Consider the following 20,653-nt stretch of genomic DNA (forward strand, 5'->3'; position numbering starts at 1 on the left):
GACAAATTTTGTCTTCTTTTAGATTATGGAGGATATGTGATTTTGGATGCACTCCAATTTTAAAATGATTTACTTGAAAATATACCTCTTCTTAGTTGCTATAAAGTCTAAGAAGTGTGGTCCTACAATCTTACCATGCATAATGCTAAAATTTATGTTTGCTCTTATTTTTTTCATTAGAGAAAAAATGGTTAGGCGATATGATTTGTTGGAGATGATTGTATCGCCAAAAGAATGTTGAAAGATTCATGTCAGAGTAATCAGACTTTGGCCTTTACCGAGATTCAAAGACCCTAAATTCATTAGCTCCATTGAAATGGTGTTGATGGATGAGCAGGTACTTCTAATTTTATTCATACACACAATTATTTCTCTATTTTCATACACTTTATCCCATATTTGTATGATAATCACCTCTTAATTGTCATAATTTCAACCTTAACAGTTTCCTGCTTTTCTTAGGACTATTCATTTAAAAATAGAACAAGAACAAAATCCAATTTTGTATTTTCCTGTAAGAAAACATAAGCTTTTCATCATAAAAAAAGATTCTACAGTCAAAAATAGATTTAATATATATCTCATATTGTATTTGGCCAATAAAAAAAGGAATTGGGAGACTTTTAGCTAGATTTTCATAGACAGTTATCTAAAATTATAAATTTTAGCTTGCAAAGACATGCACTAATGCCAAAATACATAATTACTAAATAATGAAGATTGGATATAAGAGTTTTTGCTGACAAAAAATAATAAAATTTGAGTCACTCTTGCTTTCACATCCTAAAAGAACATAATGTATATTTTTGATAAGAAATAATAAACACATCACAACAAAATTGAGAGTCAAATTATTCCTTACTTTTTTGTTTATTATTCTCATCTTGAAGACTTAAATTTCTTCTTCCCTTATGGATGACAACTAACAAAAGAGGTTTGTATTAAAAAAAATTGTGCTAAGCATCTTCAGATAGTGTTGACTGTTGGGAACCAAGCAGTTTAGCCTCCACTGATTTAACATTCAAAATTTTAGACTAAATCAATCACATTAAATAAAGATGCATATGAAGGGAAAAAAAGAGAGAAATATAATAAGAGAATGACTACTAACACATATGCATGATTGTCGTTAATCTTAACCCTCTTCTACATAACACTTAATTCTCATGCATGATTGTCATCACAAATTTTTTTCTTTTTAATACCTATGGTTAAAAAAAATAAATCAAAAATTTTCTCAACCTGTTTTTCATATGAGTTGTGTGAAAAAAAATCAAGTACAAAAATTTTATACTCAAGTGAAAGTCACTAAACAATAAAATTAGTCGTTTTAAATTAAATATTTTAATTATTATGTCAATAAATAATTAATTTTTTGTGTAAAATATAATGATAATATACATTAAAATATTAAATATTTGAATCCATTATATGTATATTCTTTTTTTTTGGGTGAATATAAATTCGTTAGTTAATACTTAATAAAATTTTATTTGTTTATTTACTTGGACCTTATTAGTATTGTGTGTAGAAATTAGATAATAAAATATTTTGCTTTGTGAAAAAATAGGAAACAACTATGTATGCTTCTGTAGGTAAGGATCTGATATCTGTGTTCGAATCATTGATATCGGAGGGAGCTGTGTATATTTTTACATACTTTGGAGTTAGCAACAACGGTGGGTTGTACTACACAACATCACATCATTTTTGATTATTTTTTCAAAAAAGAACTACTATCTTACCCTCTTTCTGTGATGCAATACCGTTATATGATATTAAGTTGGTCCCTTTTAGAAAAATTATGGGATACTCTCCTCAACATCCTTTTTTGGTTGGTAAGTGTATGATTTATGGTAAGTGCATAAGTTGGTTTTTCTTTTTTTTTATGACAAAATATCACTACGACGGGTGATTTGTGCACAATCTTCTGTTTGATATTTATTTTAGACATTGGTGAAGTTATGACCGGTGTAAAAGGTGAGAGAAAATATGTGAAGGATGGCAAATTTATTGACATATTGATCATTCATATTGAAAATGACGGACGCATTTTTTCGACGCCCTTACTCAGCACTTAATATATTTATATAAGTAATTTTTTATTTTCTAAATAATTTACATTTTTTCTGTAGTTTAAAACTTAATATTACTGTTCTTGAAGAGATGGTGGACCGGATCAAAGATCTTCTGGCAGCGTGTGAACAATATCTATCGGTAGTTATTTTTTAATTTGCAAGAAAAAAAAATTTTCGAGGTATATGAGGATTTGACCACTATCGAATGGTTATATCTTATTGTAGCTATTTCTACTAATTATTGGGATGCGATTCAATAGGTATTTTTATTTTAAAATTTTATGGTGTGATGTTATATATAATAATAATTTTTTTTTGTTTTTAAATTTTAGAGTGTGATACTATATGTCATGGAAACAAAATTATAAGTATTGTATTTTGTGTTTTAATACTCTTGATCATGTGAAATTACAAGTGAAATTATAGAAAATAGTAATAACAATTCCGACAAATGGCTGGCGTTCTAAAAATTAAAATTTGAAGTGATAAAAAATATTATTATATACACATGGATAAATATTACCAATTTTTTATTTTTTTATTGTAAATTTTATGTTGAATTACTCAACAATTAATTAATCAATATATAATTTCAAACTATATTTTTGTTATTATATAATACTTTTTATTATTTTATATTTGCAAGAAATATTTTTTGTATAGTTCATTGCTAAAATAAAAAATTTTACTAATTAATTAGGTTCACAGTAGATTATAGTTATTTTTTTAAATCTAAGAATACTTTTGGTTACTTTCCATTTGATAATTTTTCTGTCATGTATAACTGTACAACTCATTTAAGAAATGATTATTGTACATAGGTACCAATATTTTAAAGAACATTATGTATGATACCAAGTTCTTGATAAATTCAGATGTTTCTTAGACTATGATGCTTTGAAAAAGGAATTATACTAATATTGTGAATTATTTATGGTTGTGCATATTGACTGTATTTTTATGGCATTGTGATTGATAAGTAGCGTGTACTATAGAGAGATCTCGCAATATCTGTCTGTACTTTCTAGCAAACTGGCGTATGTTAATGAAGATAGAGTTTTATATTCCATTGAGAGGAAGACAATAAAAGAGTTACATGCAGCTGCGGATGTGAGTGCTTTATAGAAAACTACATTTTTATGTTTGGTTCATTATTTGTTTTTTTTTTTACTTTCAAACTGTTCCTATGTAGGTTGACTTCTATGTTGTTCTGGCCACTGTTCTTAATATTGAAACCGTTCTAAGTTGGTAGTATAAATCTTGTGTTTGCAGCGTGAAGGCAGAAGCTAATGCGGATACATACTTTTGCGATGACTGTAATAAGGACGTGAATAATGTGGTTGATAGATACAACTCTAATTGGATTTATTTGTGCAATCTTTTTATAAAAAAGTAATATAGTTATGTAATTGATTATGTCTCTTTTTAATTTATTTAGCAATATCTAGCTTAATACCAACAATTAGTAGACAATAAGAGAATAATTTATTAAAAACAAAAACTGCTTTGATTGATGGAAATATCGTCTATCCAGAAAAAAATGACAAAATGAGATAGAGTGCATAGAAAAAATTCATATACCTACAATAATTTTATACTAAAGTCTCCTCTACTAGACTAAAATCTAGAAAATTGATAAGTCAAAAAAATTGTGTTTGAGCATTTAAATTGTGTTGAATATAATTTTTATGATTTTATTGTAATTAAAGGGTGACATACCAAGTGTTAATTGATGTTTTTGAATAAAAAAGCAAGTATAAGTTGAATTTGTTGGTTTTTGATGGTACTGCTACAACAACTTTTGTTGTGCTCGATAAGGAGGCCACAGCTCTATTCGGACGGACCTGTACTGAGATGGTGAAAGAGTTCAATGTATGTGGTTTCTGCTGTTGAAACCATTTGAATGGTTATGATGATTCAATGTTGGATGTGAATATAGAAGATAATTTATACCATCCTTAGAAATTTTAGACGGTATGTAAAAATTTTATCTGTATATTTATTTGCATTTTTGTGTACATCATGAATTAAATTGTATCGGTATGACAATTGAGTATCTAAAGAGAGTTCATTCGACAGATGTGTGGGATATAGAAAATCTTATTTATCAATGTCAACACTGTAAAGTATGGATGCGGTCTGAAGAAAGGCTTGCTAAATTCAAACAGTCGTCCCCAACCTAAGTTTTCATTATGTTGTATGGAAGGAAAGATCGAGCTTCCTCTACTTTCTATGCCTCCTGATGAGCTCGTTCAGTTTCATACTGGAGGAGATCAAAGAAGTATTCATTTTCTAAAAAATATAAGGGTATTTAATTCAATGTTTTGTTTTACATCAATGGCCAGAAAAATTAATCGTGGGGTGAACAATGGGACTACTCTTCCAATTTTTAAGCTTTGGGGTCAAAATTACCATAGCATTGGTAACTTACTTCCTCCGAATAGTCTGCGACCAACATTTGCTCAGCTATATATCTATGAAACAAAAAATGAGATTGATAATCGGATACGCACACTTCGATAATTTTCATGCAACCAATCAAACATTTTAATTATTTTTTATCTGTGAGAGAAAATAACATAAAATTTATTGTGTTTTTTTTTGTGCAGTTCCAATGAAGCTATAAATGAGCGGAATAAAAAAATTGTGGCAATATTAAGAAATATGCTAGACAAATATAATAGTTTAGCAAAGAATTTTTGCTATGCAAGAGATAGGTACCAACAGGAAAATTGCACAAACATAAAGCTTAAATTGATTAGTAAAAGGACTACAGATGGCAAGACATACAACTTGCCATCTACATCTGAAGTGGCTACATTGATTGTTGTCGATGTTGAACAACTTAGTAAAGATAGAGATATTATTATAGAGAGTCAAACTAGATTCGCTGAGATATTGTTGGCTCCATTACCTGTGTATTATGATGAAGGGGTTTTTTCTTTGTTTATGGTCATGGGGGTACTAAAAAAATATTTCTCTAGAACTTTATGTCTGCTGAGATTTGCTCAAGGGTGATATTGTGTTAAACATTGCTTCAAGTGGTATTACATCTTTACTTCTTTCCAATGGAAGAACGACACACTCAAGGTTCAAAATACCGCTAAATATAATTGAGGATTCTGTATGTAACATCAAACCTGGTTCCCCTCAAGCAATGCTGCTATTGAAAGCCAAACTTATAATTTGGGATGAGGCTCCAAAGATTTGTAGGTACTACTATAAAGTGTTTGATAAATGCTTAGGTGATATTATGAGGTTTTCTCCAACATATAACAAAGATTTACCCTTTGGAGGAAAAGTGGTTGTACTAGGTGGAGACTTTAGACAAATTCTTCCTGTCATTTCACGAGGATCGAAATAAGATATCATTCATTCAACCGTAAATTCGTCTTACCTTTGAAAGTTTTGTTAAGTGTTCAAACTAACAAAAAATATGAGACTCTCTGTAAGGACGACTACTTCAGATCAAGATGAGACAAAGTAATTTAGTGAATGGTTATTGAAAGTTTGTGATGGTCTAATATGTGACAATATGGATGGTGAATTTGAGATATGTCTTCCAAGAGATATTGTTATTCCTTCTTCGGACCAGGCATTTGATAAGTTGGTTCATTTTTCTTATCCAAATATTTCGGATAACATGTCCTCAAAGGATTTTTCAAAGCAAGAACTATACTGGCTCCAACGCTGGACATCGTTGAAGAGGTCAACAATCATCTGATAGCTATCATTTCTGGAAGGGAAAATTTACATCTTAGTTCGGATTCGACTAGTATGGATGAAGGGAATATGGAGAGTCAACTAGATCTCTATGGTCCTGAATTACTGAATAGCATAAATTGCTCTGGTTTGCCTCCACATAAATTAATACTCAAAGTTAGTGTTTCGGTGATGTTACTGAGGAATATTGACCAATCCAGTGGTCTTTGTAATGGTACAAGACTACAAGTTAGGAAGTTTAGAAATCACGTCATAGAACGTGAAGTCTTAACAGGTAACAATGTTGCTCATATTGCTTTGATTCCAAGAATGAATATGGTACCAACAAATAAAACCGTCCCAGTTAAATTCCAACGAAGACAGTTTCTCATAGTAGTATCGCTTGCCATGACAATTAATAAGTCTAACGGACAAACTTTATCTCATGTTGGATTGTATTTGTCCAAACCAGTTTTTACACATGACTAACTATATGTGGCACTTTCAAGAGTTAAAAGTAAGAGAAGTTTAAAAGTTTTATTTATGAATCACGTGGGAATGTTTGCAAATTCAACCATCAATGTTGTTTACAGAAAAGTCTTTAAAAAAAAAATAAAATTCTAATATAAATATTTTAATTTTATTTTAAATTCTGTATCAATATATAATTATTTTACTTAAAAAAAGTATAAAATAATTATTATTCACTATTTTTAAATTAAACTTTGATTTTGATAATATTTTTATAAATTTCTTAATATAATAATTATTTTATTTTTTTTAAATATTCAAACATATAAATTTTTTGTTTTACTTATATTTTTATTTTAAAATTTAATTTAAAATTTCTGTATCATATTAATATTTTTATCCCCTTAATCCGAGTCAATGCATATAATTATAATGGTTTTAAAACAACTACAAAATTATCGTTAAAAAATACCTTTAAATTTAATTTTGATATAAGCTTGGTATTATAGCATTAATAAAATTGTTTAATACAATTATTATTATTTTAAAGGATTTAATTTCTATGTATTAATAATTTAAAAATATATAAAAATTACACCTAGACAATCATAGTAGTATTTTACAACTCAATTAGATAGAATTTTCTTATTATCCTGATATAAAATGAATCATAGAAAAAAAATTTAAAATTGAAAAAAAATAAAAAATTATATAGACGTAACCAATTAGAACTAAATTAATCATATCTTAATATTAGAACTCAACAGTTTATGTAATATTTAAACTATTAAATTCTACACCTTAAAGACATACATATTAATTAGAATAATTTTCATAATAACAATCAATAAAAATAATATAACTATCAAATTAAATGTATAAAATTATACAAATTTAGACCATTCTTTTATTGAATAAGATTTATCATGTGTTATCCATCTAAATAATAAGATATAAAATAATCACACTAAAAAGCCACTAAGCCAGATTAACCTTTATGCTCTTTAGTAGAAATGAATTTACGCACTAAACTAAGGGGTGATAGTAACTAAAAAACAAAAATAAAATCAGCATGTATAAAAGATTTTTTTATTTAAATAAAATAAAAAATTTCTCTATATATCACATTTATCATATAATTATCTTTCAAGTGTCCATAATCTTATAATAGTACTCGCAAACTATTTTTACTCTTTATTTTTAATAATGCAACATATATTTGACTCTGAGTAAAAACTGACTTTAAAAAATATATTCCAACTTTTGATAGAATTTATCGCTGAAACTTATTTATTGTCATTGCAAATGACACAATAATGAAAAATTGTCTTTTTTAAAATCTAACCAATAATATTCGTTATGTAGAATTAGATTCACTCTTAGGATAAGAACAACAATTCCAACTTTATTATTAGTTAAAGTCTTGCATTCTATCACATGATTTCCTATTCTTCTGACTTGTATTTTTGTTACATTGCACAAATAATTAGTTTGGTCTATATTCCGCAGCAACATGACAAGGAGCACCCGTCTTCACAATCAATTTATGTGGTGGTAAACCTGATCAATTTATTCCATTTAAAATCTCTGGTGAGAATGCATCTAACTCAAATTTTATATTTTCCTCTTCAACACACACAGAGTCAGAACTTAAGTAAACTCTTTTTTCTTTAGGTAATCTTGTAATCATCTTGTTGTTGACATCAGTGACACAGTTTAGAGTTTGGTGTAAGAATTTCTCTATCTTTGAAATAATTTTTAACGGATAAATTAGATAACATATCTGGATGCACAAAATCAATGAGATAATATAATAACTTTATTATAGTTCTTTAACAAAATATCATGTGGTACCTGAACGGTCGATTCACCATCTGTTGTATCACCAGCCAAACCATCACCAATTTTGAGTAGCCACTTTACAAAATTTCTGAGTTTTTGTATGTTGCTATTTCACCTAGTGATAATCTCATAATTTTTGTAAGCTTTAGAACCTTACAGTTATGCCATAAATATAAAGAATATAATGAATAAAAGATTGAATTATATTCTACTTTGAACTTTTTGGAATCACAGATAAAATTTGTCTAAAATTTTTTCCTAGGACAACAAATTTACCTCCAAAATGACAAATAAGCATTATATGAATCTGAGAACTGATGAGCGGATAATTTATACGCTTTTTGGCACTGTTTTTAGGTAGTTTTTAGTAGGATCTAGCTACTTTAAGAATGTTTTTATTAGTTTTTATGCAAAATTCATATTTCTGGACTTTACTATGAGTTTGTGTATTTTTCTGTGATTTCGGGTATTTTCTGGCTGAAATTGAAGGACCTGAGCAAAAATCTGATAGGAGGCTGACAAAGGACTGCTGATGCTGTTGGATTCTGACCTTCCTGCACTCGAAATAGATTTTCTGGAGCTACAGAACTCCAAATGGTGCGTTCTCAATTGCGTTGGAAAGTAGACATCTAGGGCTTTCCAGCAACATACTTTATTCGAGCTTAACCAATGCAAACTGGCGTTCAATGCCAGCTCCATGCTGCATTCTAGAGTAAAATGTTAGAAACATGTCACAAACCAGAGTTAAATGCCAAAAACGCGTTACAACTTGGTGTTTAACTCCAAGAGAAGCCTCTGCACGTGTAAAGCTCAAGTTCAGCCCAAGCACACACCAAAGTGGGTCCCAGAAGTGGATTTCTGCACTTAGACTTATTTCTGTAAACCCTAATAACTAGTTTAGTATAAATAGAACTTTTTACTATTGTAATTTCATCGGGGAATTAGTCTTTTGATTAATCTCTTGATCACGTTTGGGGGCTGGCCATTCGGCTATGCCTGAACTATTTTCACTTATGTATTTTCAACGGTGGAGTTTCTACACACCATAGATTAAGGTGTAGAGCTCTGCTGTTCCTCGAGTATTAATGCAATTACTATTATTCTTCTATTCAATTTAGCTTATTCTTATTCTAAGATATTCGCTGCACTTCAACATGAAGAATGTGATGATCCGTGCACTCATCATCATTCTCACCTATGAACGCATGCCTGACAACCACTTCCGTTCTACCTTAGATTGAGTGCGTATCTCTTAGCCTCCATTTCGAAAGATCGGAGTCTTCGTGGTATAAGCTAGAATTATTGGCAGCCATTCCTAAGACCCGGAAAGTCTAAACCTTGTCTGTGGTATTCTGAGTAGGATTTGAGATGGGATGATTGTGACAAGCTTCAAACTCGCGAGTGTTGGGCGTAGTGACAGACGCAAAAGAATCACTGGATTCTATTCCAACATGATCGAGAACCTACAGATGATTAGCCGTGCTGTGACAGAGCATTTGGACCATTTTCACTGAGAGGACGGGAGGTAGCCATTGACAATGGTGAAACCCAACATACAGCTTGCCATGGAAAGGAGTAAGAATGATTGGATGAAAGCAGTAGGAAAGCAGAGATTCAGAAGGAATACAGTATCTTCATGCGCTTATCTGAAATTCCCATCAATGAATTATATAAGTACCTCTATCTCTATTTTATGCTTTATTTATCTTTATATTCGAAAACCATTATAACCATTAGAATTCGCCTGATTGAGATTTACAAGATGACCATAGCTTGCTTCATACCAACAATTTTCATGGGATCGACCCTTACTCACGTAAGGTTTATTACTTGGACGACCCAGTACACTTGCTAGTTAGTCGTGCGAAGTTGTGACAAAGTGTGATTCACGTTTGAGAGCACTAAGTCTTTGGTGCCATTGTTGATGATCACAATTTCGTGCACCAAGTTTTTGGCGCCGTTGCCGGGGATTGTTTGAGTTTGGACAACTGACGGTTCATCTTGTTGCTCAAATTAGGTAATTTTCTTTTCAAAAATTTTTCAAAAATTTTTTTTATTTGTTTTCGTTTTTCCAAAATAATTTTTGAAAAATTAAAAAAAATCAATAAAATCATAAAAAAAATAAAAAATATTGCGTTTCTTGTTTGAGTCTAGTGTCAATTTTTAAGTTTGGTGTCAATTGCATTTTTTTTAAATTTATGCATTTTTTCGAAAAATTCATGCATGATGTTCTTCATGATCTTCAAGTTGTTCTTGGTAAGTCATCTTGTTTGATCTTCATATTTTCTTGTTTTGTGTCTTTTGTTGTTTTTCATATGCATTTTTGCATTCATAGTGTCTAAGCATGAAAAATTTTTAAGTTTGGTGTCTTGCATGTTTTTCTTTTCTTGAAAATTTTTCAAAAATAAATCTTGATGTTAATCATGATCTTCAAAGTGTTCTTGGTGTTCATCTTGACATTCATAGTGTTCTTGCATGCATCATGTGTTTTGATTCATAATTTTTATGTTTTGAGTCATTTAGTTGTTTTTCTCTCTCTTCATTAAAAATTCAAAAAAATAAAAAATATCTTTTTCTTATTTTAATCATAAATTTTGAAATCTTTGGGTTGACTTAGTCAAAATTTTTTAAAATAAACTGTTTCTTGTTAGTCAAGTCGAGATTTCAATTTTAAAAATCCTATCTTTTCAAAATCTTTTTCAAAAATCAAATCTTTTTCATTTTTCTTTTGTATTTTCAAAAATAAAAAAAAATTGATTTTCAAAATTTTTTTCTTAATTTTATTTCATATTTTTCGAAAATTTTACTAACAATTAATGTGATTGATTAAAAAATTTGAAGTTTGTTACTTTCTTGTTAAAAAAGGTTCAATCTTTAAATTCTAGAATCATATTTTTTAGTTTCTTGTTAGTCAAGTAATCAATTTTAATTTTAAAAATCAAATCTTTCTAAAATTTCTTTTTTTTTTCAAATCTTTTTCAAAATAAATTTCAAAATCTTATCTTTTTTTCAAATCATATCTTTTTCAAAATCAATTTCAAAATCTTTTCCAACTTCTTATCTTTTCAAAATTGATTTTCAAATATTTTTCAAGTAACAAATTGACTTTTTGTTTGTTTCTTATCTTTTTCAAAACTACTTTTCTCTCTCTAATTTTCGAAAATCACCTTCCTCTTTTTCAAAATTCTTTTTAATTAACTAATTGTTTCAAATTTTAATTTTATTTCTTCTCTTAATTTTTGAAAATCACTAACTATTTTTCAAAAACAATTTTTGAAATTCTCTCCCTCTCATCTTCTTCTATTTATTTATTCATTTACTAACACTTCTCTTCATCTAAAAATTCGAACCCTCTCTTCCCCTTTTGTGTTCGAATTTTTCTCCTCCTTCTTCTACTCACATAAAGGAATCTATATACTGTGACATAGAGGATTCCTCTTTCTTTTTTGTTTTTTTCTTTTTCATATGAGCAGGAGCAAGGACAAGGACATTCTTGTTGAAGCAGATCCTGAACCTGAAAGGACTCTGAAGAAGAAGCTAAGAGAAGCTAAAGCACAACAATCCAGAGAAAACCTTACAGAGAATCTCGAAAAAGAAGACATAGCCGAACCCAATAACAATGGTGGAGGCGCAAGGAGGATGCTTGGTGATTATACTATACCTACTTCCAATTTTTATGGAAGAAGCATCTCAATCCCTGCCATTGGAGTAAACAATTTTGAGCTGAAGCCTCAACTAGTTGCTCTAATGTAATAGAACTGCAAGTTTCATGGACTCCTATCAGAAGATCCCTATCAATTTTTAACTGAGTTCTTGCAGATCTGTGATACTGTTAAGACTAATGGAGTAGATCCTGAAGTCTACATGCTCATGCTTTTCCCCTTTGCCGTAAAAGACAGAGCTAGAACATGGTTGGACTCACAACCTAAAGATAGCCTAGACTCTTAGGATAAGCTGGTCACGGCCTTCTTGGCCAAGTTTTTTCCTCCTCAAAAGCTGAGCAAGCTCAGAGTGGATGTTCAGACCTTCAAGCAAAAAGATGGTGAATTCCTCTATGAAGCTTGGGAAAGATACAAGCAGTTGACCAAAAAGTGTCATTCTGACATGCTTTCTGAGTGGACCATTTTGGATATATTCTATGATGGTCTATTTGAGTTCTCTAAGATGTCACTAGACCATTCTGCAGGTGGATCCATTCACCTAAAGAAAACGCCTGCAGAAACTCAAGAACTCATTGACATGGTTGAAAATAACCAATTCATGTACACCTCAGAAGATGTGAGTTCTTGAAATTGATGCTCTGAATGCCATATTGGCTCAGAACAAAATGTTGACTCAGCAAGTCAACATGATTTTTTAGAGTCTGAATGGATTGCAAAATGCATCCAACAGTACTAAAGAAGCACCTTCTGAAGAAGAAGCTTATGATCCTGAGAACCCTGCAATGGCAGAGGTAAATTACATGGGTGAAGCTTTGGAAACCTCCTATAACCCTTCATGGAGAAATCATCCAAATTTTTCATGGAAGGATCCACAAAAGCAAGGCTATAATAATAACAATGGTGGAAGAAACAGGTTTAGCAATAGCAAACCTTTTCCATCATCCTCTCATCAACAGACAGAGAATTCTGAGCAGAACCCCTCTAGCTTAGCAAACATAGTCTCTGATCTATCTAAGGCCACTTTAAGTTTCATGAATGAAACAAGGTCCTCCATTAGAAACTTGGACGCACAAGTGGGTCAGCTGAGTAAGAAAATCACTGAAATTCCTCCTAGTACTCTCCTAAGTAATACAGAAGAGAATCCAAAAAGAGAGTGCAAGGCCATTGATATTATCAAAATGGCTGAATCCAAAGAGGATGGGGATGACGTAAATCCCAATGAGGAAGACCTCATGGGACGTCCCCCAGATAGAAAGGAGTTTCCTATTGAGGACCTAAAGGAATCTGAGGCTCATATAGAGACCATAGAGATTCCATTAAACTTCCTTCTGCCATTCATGAGCTCTGAAAACTACTCTTCCTCTGAAGAGGATGAAGATGTAACTGAAGAGCAAGTTGCTCAATATCTAGGAGCCATCATGAAGCTGAATGCCAAGTTGACCTTTGAGAAGGCTCTATGTGACCTGGGGTCAGGTATAAATCTTATGCCACTCTCTGTAATGGAGAGACTAGGGATCTTTGAGGTACAAGCTGCAAGAATCTCATTAGAGATGGCAGACAAGTCAATAAAATAAGCTTATAGATTGGTAGAGGACATGTTAGTGAAGGTTAAAGGCCTTTACATCCCTGCTAATTTCATAATCCTAGACACTTGGAAGGATGAGGATGAATGCATCATCCTTGGAAGACCCTTCCTAGCCACAGTAGGAGCTGTGATTGATGTTGACAGAGGAGAGCTAGTCCTTCAATTGAATGGGGACTACCTTGTGTTTAAAGCTCAAGGATCTCCCTCTGTAACCATGGAAAAGAGGCACGATAAGCTTCTCCCAATACAGAGTCAAACAAAGCCCCCACAATCAAATTCTAAGTTTGGTGTTGGGAGGCCACAACCAAACTCTAAGTTTGGTGTTGAACCCCCACATTCAAACTCTAAGTTTGGTGTTGGGAGGTCCCAACAATACTCTGAACATCTGTGAAGCTCCATGAGAGCTCACTGTCAAGCTATTGACATTAAAGAAGTGCTTATTGGGAGGCAACCCAATTTTTATTTATCTATATTTCTATTGTTCTTTTATGTTTTATTAGGTTTATGATCATGTGGAGTCACAAAACAATTGCAAAAATTAAAAACAGAATCAAAAACATCAGAAGAAAAAGCATACCCTGGCGGAAGAGCTGTCTGGCGTTTAAACGCCAGAAACAAGCATCTGTCTGACGTTTAACGCCAGAAACAAGTACCAAGCTGGCGTTTAACGCTAGAAACAAGCATTAGTCTGGAGTTCAATGCCAGAAATAGGCTACATTTGGGCGTTTAATGCCAGAAACAAGCATCAGTCTGGCGTTAAACACCAGGATTGCATATAGAGGACGTTTTACACGCCTAAAAGGTGCAGGGATGAGAAATCCTTGACACCTCAAGATCTGTGGACCCCACAGGATCCCCACCTACCCCACTTCTCTGTTCTTCACACAATCCAATAACATTATACCTTTCACCAATCACCTCAATCTCTCTTCCCCATTACCCCTTCACCAATCACATCCATCCACTCTTCCCCATAAACCCCACCTACCTTCAAATTCAAAATCTCTTTCCCACCCAAACCCACCCTAAATGACCGAACCCAAACCCCTTTCCCTCCACTATATAAACCCCTCCATCCTTCTTTATTCTCATACAACACAACCCTCTTTTACCTCCTTGGCCGAAACCCACACTTCTCTCCTTCTCCTCCATATCTTCTTCTTCTTCTTCTATTCTTTCTTCTTTTGCTCGAGGGCGAGCAACATTCTAAGTTTGGTGTGGTAAAAGCATAGCTTTTTTATTTTTCCATAACCATTTATGGCACCTAAGGCCGGAGAAACCTCTAGAAAGAGGAAAGGAAAAACAAAAGCTTCCACCTCCAAGTCATGGGAGATGGAGAGATTCATCTTAAAGGTCCATCAAGACCACTTCTATGAAGTTGTGTCCAAGAAGAAGGTGATCCCTGAGGTCCCTTTCATGCTCAAGAAAAATGAGTATCCAGAGATCCGACATGAGATCCAAAGAAGAGGTTGGGAAGTTCTTACCAATCCCATTCAACAAGTCAGAATCTTAATGGTTCAAGAGTTCTATGCAAACGTATGGATCACTAGGAACCATGATCAAAGCATGAACCCAAACCCAAAGAATTGGCTTACAATGGTTCGGGAGAAATGCTTAGATTTCAGTCTGGAGAACGTAAGGTTGGCGTTCAACTTGCCTATGATGCAAGAAGATGCATGCCCCTACACTAGAAGAGTCAACTTTGATCAAAGGTTGGACCAAGTCTTCATGAACATATGTGTGGAAGGAGCTCAATGGAAAAGAGACTCAAAAGGCAAGCCGGTCCAATTAAGAAGACTAGACCTTAAGCCTGTGGCTAGAGGATGGTTGGAGTTCATCCAACACTCCATCATCCCCACTAGCAACCGATCGGAATTAACTGTGGATCGGGCCATCATGATCCATAGCATCATGACTGGAGAGGAAGTAGAAGTTCATGAAGTCATCTCTCTAGAACTCTACAAAGTAGCCGAAAAGCCCTCCACCTTGGCAAGGCTAGCTTTTCCTCATCTCATTTGCCATCTATGTAACTTAGCTGGAGTTGTCATAGAAGGAGACATCCTCATTGAAGAGGACAAGCCCATCACTAAGAAGAGGATGGAGCAAACAAGAGAGCCAATTCATGGATCTCAAGAGACGCATAAGGAAGCTCATCATCAAGAAATCCTTGAGATGCCTCAAGGGATGCATTTTCCTCCAAACAACTATTGGGAACAACTCAAAACTTCTCTAGAAGGATTGAGTCATGACATGAACCAATTAAGGGTGGAACACCAAGAACACTCCATCATTCTCAATGAGATTAGAGAAGATCAAAGAGCTATGAGGGAGGAGCAACAAAGGCAAGGAAGAGACATAGAGGAGCTCAAGGACACCATTGGTCTGGAGTTCAATGCCAGAAATAGGCTACATTTGGGCGTTTAATGCCAGAAACAAGCATCAGTCTGGCGTTAAACACCAGGATTGCATACAGAGGACGTTTTACACGCTTAAAAGGTGCAGGGATGAGAAGCCTCTGCACGTGTAAAGCTCAAGCTTAGCCCAAGCACACACCAAAGTGGGCCTCGAATGTGGATTTCTGCACTTAGACTTATTTCTGTAAACTCTAGTAACTAGTTTAGTATAAATAGAACTTTTTACTATTGTAATTTCATCGGGGAATTAGTCTTTTGATTAATCTCTTGATCATGTTTGGGGGCTCACCATTCTGCCATGCCTGAACTATTTTCACTTATGTATTTTCAACGGTGGAGTTTCTACACACCATAGATTAAGGTGTGGAGCTCTGATGTTCCTCGAGTATTAATGCAATTACTATTATTCTTCTAGTCAATTCAGCTTATTCTTATTCTAAGATATTCGCTGCACTTCAACATGATGAATGTGATGATCCGTGACACTCATCATCATTCTCACCTATGAACGCGTGCCTGACAACCACTTTCGTTCTACCTTAGATTGAGCGCGTATCTCTTAGCCTCTATTCCAAAAGATCGGAGTCTTCGTGGTATAAGCTAGAATTATTGGCAGCCATTCCTAAGATCCGGAAAGTCTAAACGTTGTCTGTGGTATTCCGAGTAGGATCTGAGATGGGATGACTGTGACGAGCTTCAAACTCGCGAGTGTTGGACGTAGTGACAGACGCAAAAGAATCACTGGATTCTATTCCAACATGATCAAGAACCTACAGATGATTAGTCGTGCTGTGACAGAGCATTTAGACCATTTTCACTGAGAGGACGGGAGGTAGCCATTGACAACGGTGAAACCCAACATACAACTTGCCATGGAAAGGAGTAAGAATGATTGGATGAAAGCAGTAGGAAAGCAGAGATTCAGAAGGAATACAGTATCTTCATGCGCTTATATAAAATTCCCACCAATGAGTTACATAAGTACCTCTATCTCTATTTTATGCTTTATTTATCTTTATATTCGAAAACCATTATAACCATTTGAATCTGCCTGACTGAGATTTACAAGATGACCATAGCTTACTTCATACCAACAATCTCCGTGGGATCGACCCTTACTCACGTAAGGTTTATTACTTGGACGACCCAGTGCACTTGCTGGTTAGTTGTGCGAAGTTGTGACAAAGTGTGATTCACGTTTGAGAGCACCAAGTCTTTGGCACTATTGTTGATGATCACAATTTCGTGCACCAAGAACCTCGAGATCTTTCTGAGGCAATAATACTTACTTATCACTAGAGCTTCATTTTATATGATTAATTTGGCTTTAGTTATTAACCTTGCAAGAGGAATTTTCTGTTTAATGCTGCACAAAGAATATTCATTTATGTCATGGATATTTTAAATCTTGAATGTGTAGTTCTTCCATTATACAACAGAAGAGCAGCAATCCCACTTGAAGTAATATTCAAAACAATAATGTTAGGGAACCAACTCTCTATAAGCCAAGAATCAGCCAACTGCAGTTGGGCTTGGAACCAGAAGCCCAATTGGCTCCAACATCCCAAATATTAACCCACGGTAAACCAGAATAACCCTCATCAAAAACCTACTTTCACCGTTTTACCAGAAGTTTCAAAAACATCTTCACACGCGCCACACCACTGGAAAAATCGCGGAACCCTCTTCCCTGTCTTCTTCGGCCGCTGCAACCCCGTGCTGAAGCCTCAACCCACCTCGCACCTCCACGCCTCCGGGAACTCTGCGGCTGCATGCAGGTATACCCGGCGCATCGGAAGCCTCCTGTTGCAGCTGCGCCTTCCGTCGGTGTTCCTCCAGTTCTCCAGCCCAGCATCTTCTGATCGTCTCACCAATTATCAGGTATGGTAGATGTTTTCTCTGATTTCTTATGCATGTTTTGAAAATAGAATTGGACGTGGTTTTCTGTGTAGTGGTAATGGTGAATTTTAATTGAGTGGGTGTTTCTTCTATGTTGGTTTTGATCATGTAATATAACCTCGGTGCATCACTGGTGGTTGTCAAGAGTATTAGATGCATCTTTTCCTGTTATTCGGAAGTTTAATAATAGGTAAATTTGGTTTTCAGAATCCCTAATTGAATTTGGGTCTGTTCTTAATAGATAAAACCCAATCCAAAAAAGTTTGATTTTCTGATTAACATTTATACGAGATTTTAGATGAAATCTGTTGGAGTTTGTAAGTTTCCTAGAAAAATAAAATTAGAACTTTGATGATAATCCAAAGAAGCTGATGAGGAACACATGAATGGTGCTATTGTTGTTTATGAAATTGTTACTGTTTGACCTTTCTTGGGTGTATGTAGTTCTTACCAAGTGGAACATATATTTAAAGACCATGTTTTTATTTATACATGTTTTATTGTTGAAGGGTGTTTCTTCCTTGGAGATTTATGCTATGGGCTTATTTGTAATCTTTGGTTAAGAAGTGTTTTTTTTAATTCATTGGGGGATAAGATAGGTACTTCAATGGTAATTGTGATATATTTTCTAACTGAAATTGGGTTTGAGATGATTTTATAAACCACCAGCAAGAAAATTTGATTTGTTCACCAATATAATTTAGGCAATTCATCAATTGCCAGAGTTAAGCCTATATAAAGATTAAATAATTTGTACTTGTATTATATATGATGAGCTTATTTACTATACATACAGTGAGTGAATGATATTGGTGGAACATAGCTTGCTGAGTTCTGTGATTACTGATATTAAATATGATTTTATTTGTTCAGGACAGCTTAATTTTCATTTGCAAATATTATTATCGTAAAAATTAAATCTATATGCACCTATCATTTGTACTTGAAATAGCCACAACTGCAAATTTCTTATGGTATGCATTTTTCAAATTGAACTCTAAACTATTTTTCAAATTTCTTAATTTCTTATGGTTCTTTGCAAGGATTCAATTTCCATATACGTACGTGCACTTAATAAATTAAGAATATGTATATTGAAATATCAGTCACGCAAGCTAATTAAAAGAACACTAATTGTGATTTATTTTCTAACTGAGATTGAGTCTGAACTGATTTAATAAACAACCAGCAAGTAAATTTGATTTCTTCACCAATATTTGTTGGTGGTGTTACTACATCTCTTGGTGTTTATTAGATACCTAGAACGTAGAATTTGAAATGGTTTATTCTTAGTTTGTAATCTATGATTAGCTTCAGGAACCACTTTGTTGGATGTTGCTGAATTTCTATAACTAGCGAATGGATGTTTCTGTAGTTAGAATTACTACTTTGAATGTTGGTTTGATTTGGTATTAATTGCTGTGGGTTTCATGTTGCATCATCAACCATGTTTAATTGAGAACTCTTCTGATGTTGCATATGATGTTTGTACAGCAGTTTTCGTTAAAGGTTTAGGGGCTGTTTTCTGTGAGACCGTAGCAGGATTGATTTGCAGCAAAACCAACCAACATGGGAAAAAAGGTAACATGATGTTTACCATTCGCAGATTACCATTCATACTATCGTATGTGTGACTTACCGTTTGTGTAACAATTAACAGAAATTGTTAGAGTCCCAATGCTCACCCAGCTACATTCATAACATGATGAGAACGCTATCTAAAAATAACTCCGTTGAGAAGCTTGCGGAGATTGATGAGATTGGATTCGGATACTTGAGGCGTGTTCCAAATTGGTCTGTAAAGCAAGCCATCATGGTTCACCTGGCTGAGTCGTATCAAGTAAAGCAGAGAACTTTTGTACTCGACATAGGCAACATTCGCCTCAATGCCAAGTTAATCGGGAAGATCTTCGGCCTTCCGTCTCAAGGTAAGTTCCAATATCTTAATTACCTACTCTTGCATAGGCGTGCTGGCATAAATATCTTTGGGCATGAAAATATTACCATGCAATAACACATGAACATGTTGTAGGGGATCCATTTCCAGCTCTCGATGAGAGTAATCCATCCTACGTGGCCATTCAAAAAAGGTTCCATAGACGGACAACAACCGAGCTTCGCGATTTAGTTTACAGTTGTCCAATGGCCACGGAATCAGATAGGATGGAGTTCAGGAGGCACTTTCTACTGGTGGTGATGAAAATATTCCTGTGCCCCACCACTCAACAGGTTCTCTCTCCATGGCACATCTACGCCGTGTTAGATCTTTCTGATCCGCGGAGATTCAACTGGCCGTTGGAAACTATGAAGTGGTTTGACAAGACAGTCGAAAAGTATAAGCTGAAAGGGAACAGAACGTGTGAAGGCTGCATGTTCGTCATGCTGGTATGACGCAATGACCATTACCAAATTCAGTATGCCGTTGTTTTGTGAACAAAATAAATTATATAATAGTAATTTGCTCTATATTAGTTTGGAGAGTTCAGTCTCTAGTACAGTTATTTGTATGATATTTACTGATATGTTGATGATTTACTTGAATCTTTGTCTACTAATTTTGGATGCTTCGGTGTATGATTTCATCTGAATGTTTCCTGTCACTAGTTCTGTGTCGCTTGCTATATTCCAATTGACTGCCAGCCTTATAGAATCTTCTATCATATCTCATGCTAACTGTTCAAGTTAATAGTATATTCAACTTGGTTTTCCTTCATGTATAAAATGACTTGTGCCCGTCCTCTGTGTAGATCCTCCATTTTCAGCAGTTGCAATACGGTCTGCTCGACAATTGTCTTGAGCCTGAGCCATGGCTTGATGCATGGAGCTCGGAGAGGCTAGAAAAGAAGGCGCAGTATATTATATTCGAGGTACTCATTTCACTCTCGTAAAAGGTTAAGTTATGCCACTATGAAGGTCGAAAATGCCTATCAGATGAGTCAATATGTTTTTTTATTTTTTCCTTTTTTCGTTGACTCTAAGTATGTTTCTTGATGTTTTATC

The 20,653-nt window shown here is 33.8% G+C and overlaps 1 non-coding gene across 1 annotated transcript; it reads right to left on the bottom strand.

The window, feature by feature from the left end:
• Positions 1-12,095: 12,095 nt before the first annotated feature.
• On the bottom strand, positions 12,096-12,199 carry LOC127746056 (small nucleolar RNA R71). Its single transcript, XR_008007677.1, has one exon. It is a non-coding gene; the product is annotated as a small nucleolar RNA R71 (small nucleolar RNA).
• Between the last annotated feature and the right edge of the window lie 8,454 nt (positions 12,200-20,653).

Source organism: Arachis duranensis, chromosome 3 (assembly GCF_000817695.3).
Source record: "Arachis duranensis cultivar V14167 chromosome 3, aradu.V14167.gnm2.J7QH, whole genome shotgun sequence".
NCBI lineage: Eukaryota > Viridiplantae > Streptophyta > Magnoliopsida > Fabales > Fabaceae > Arachis > Arachis duranensis.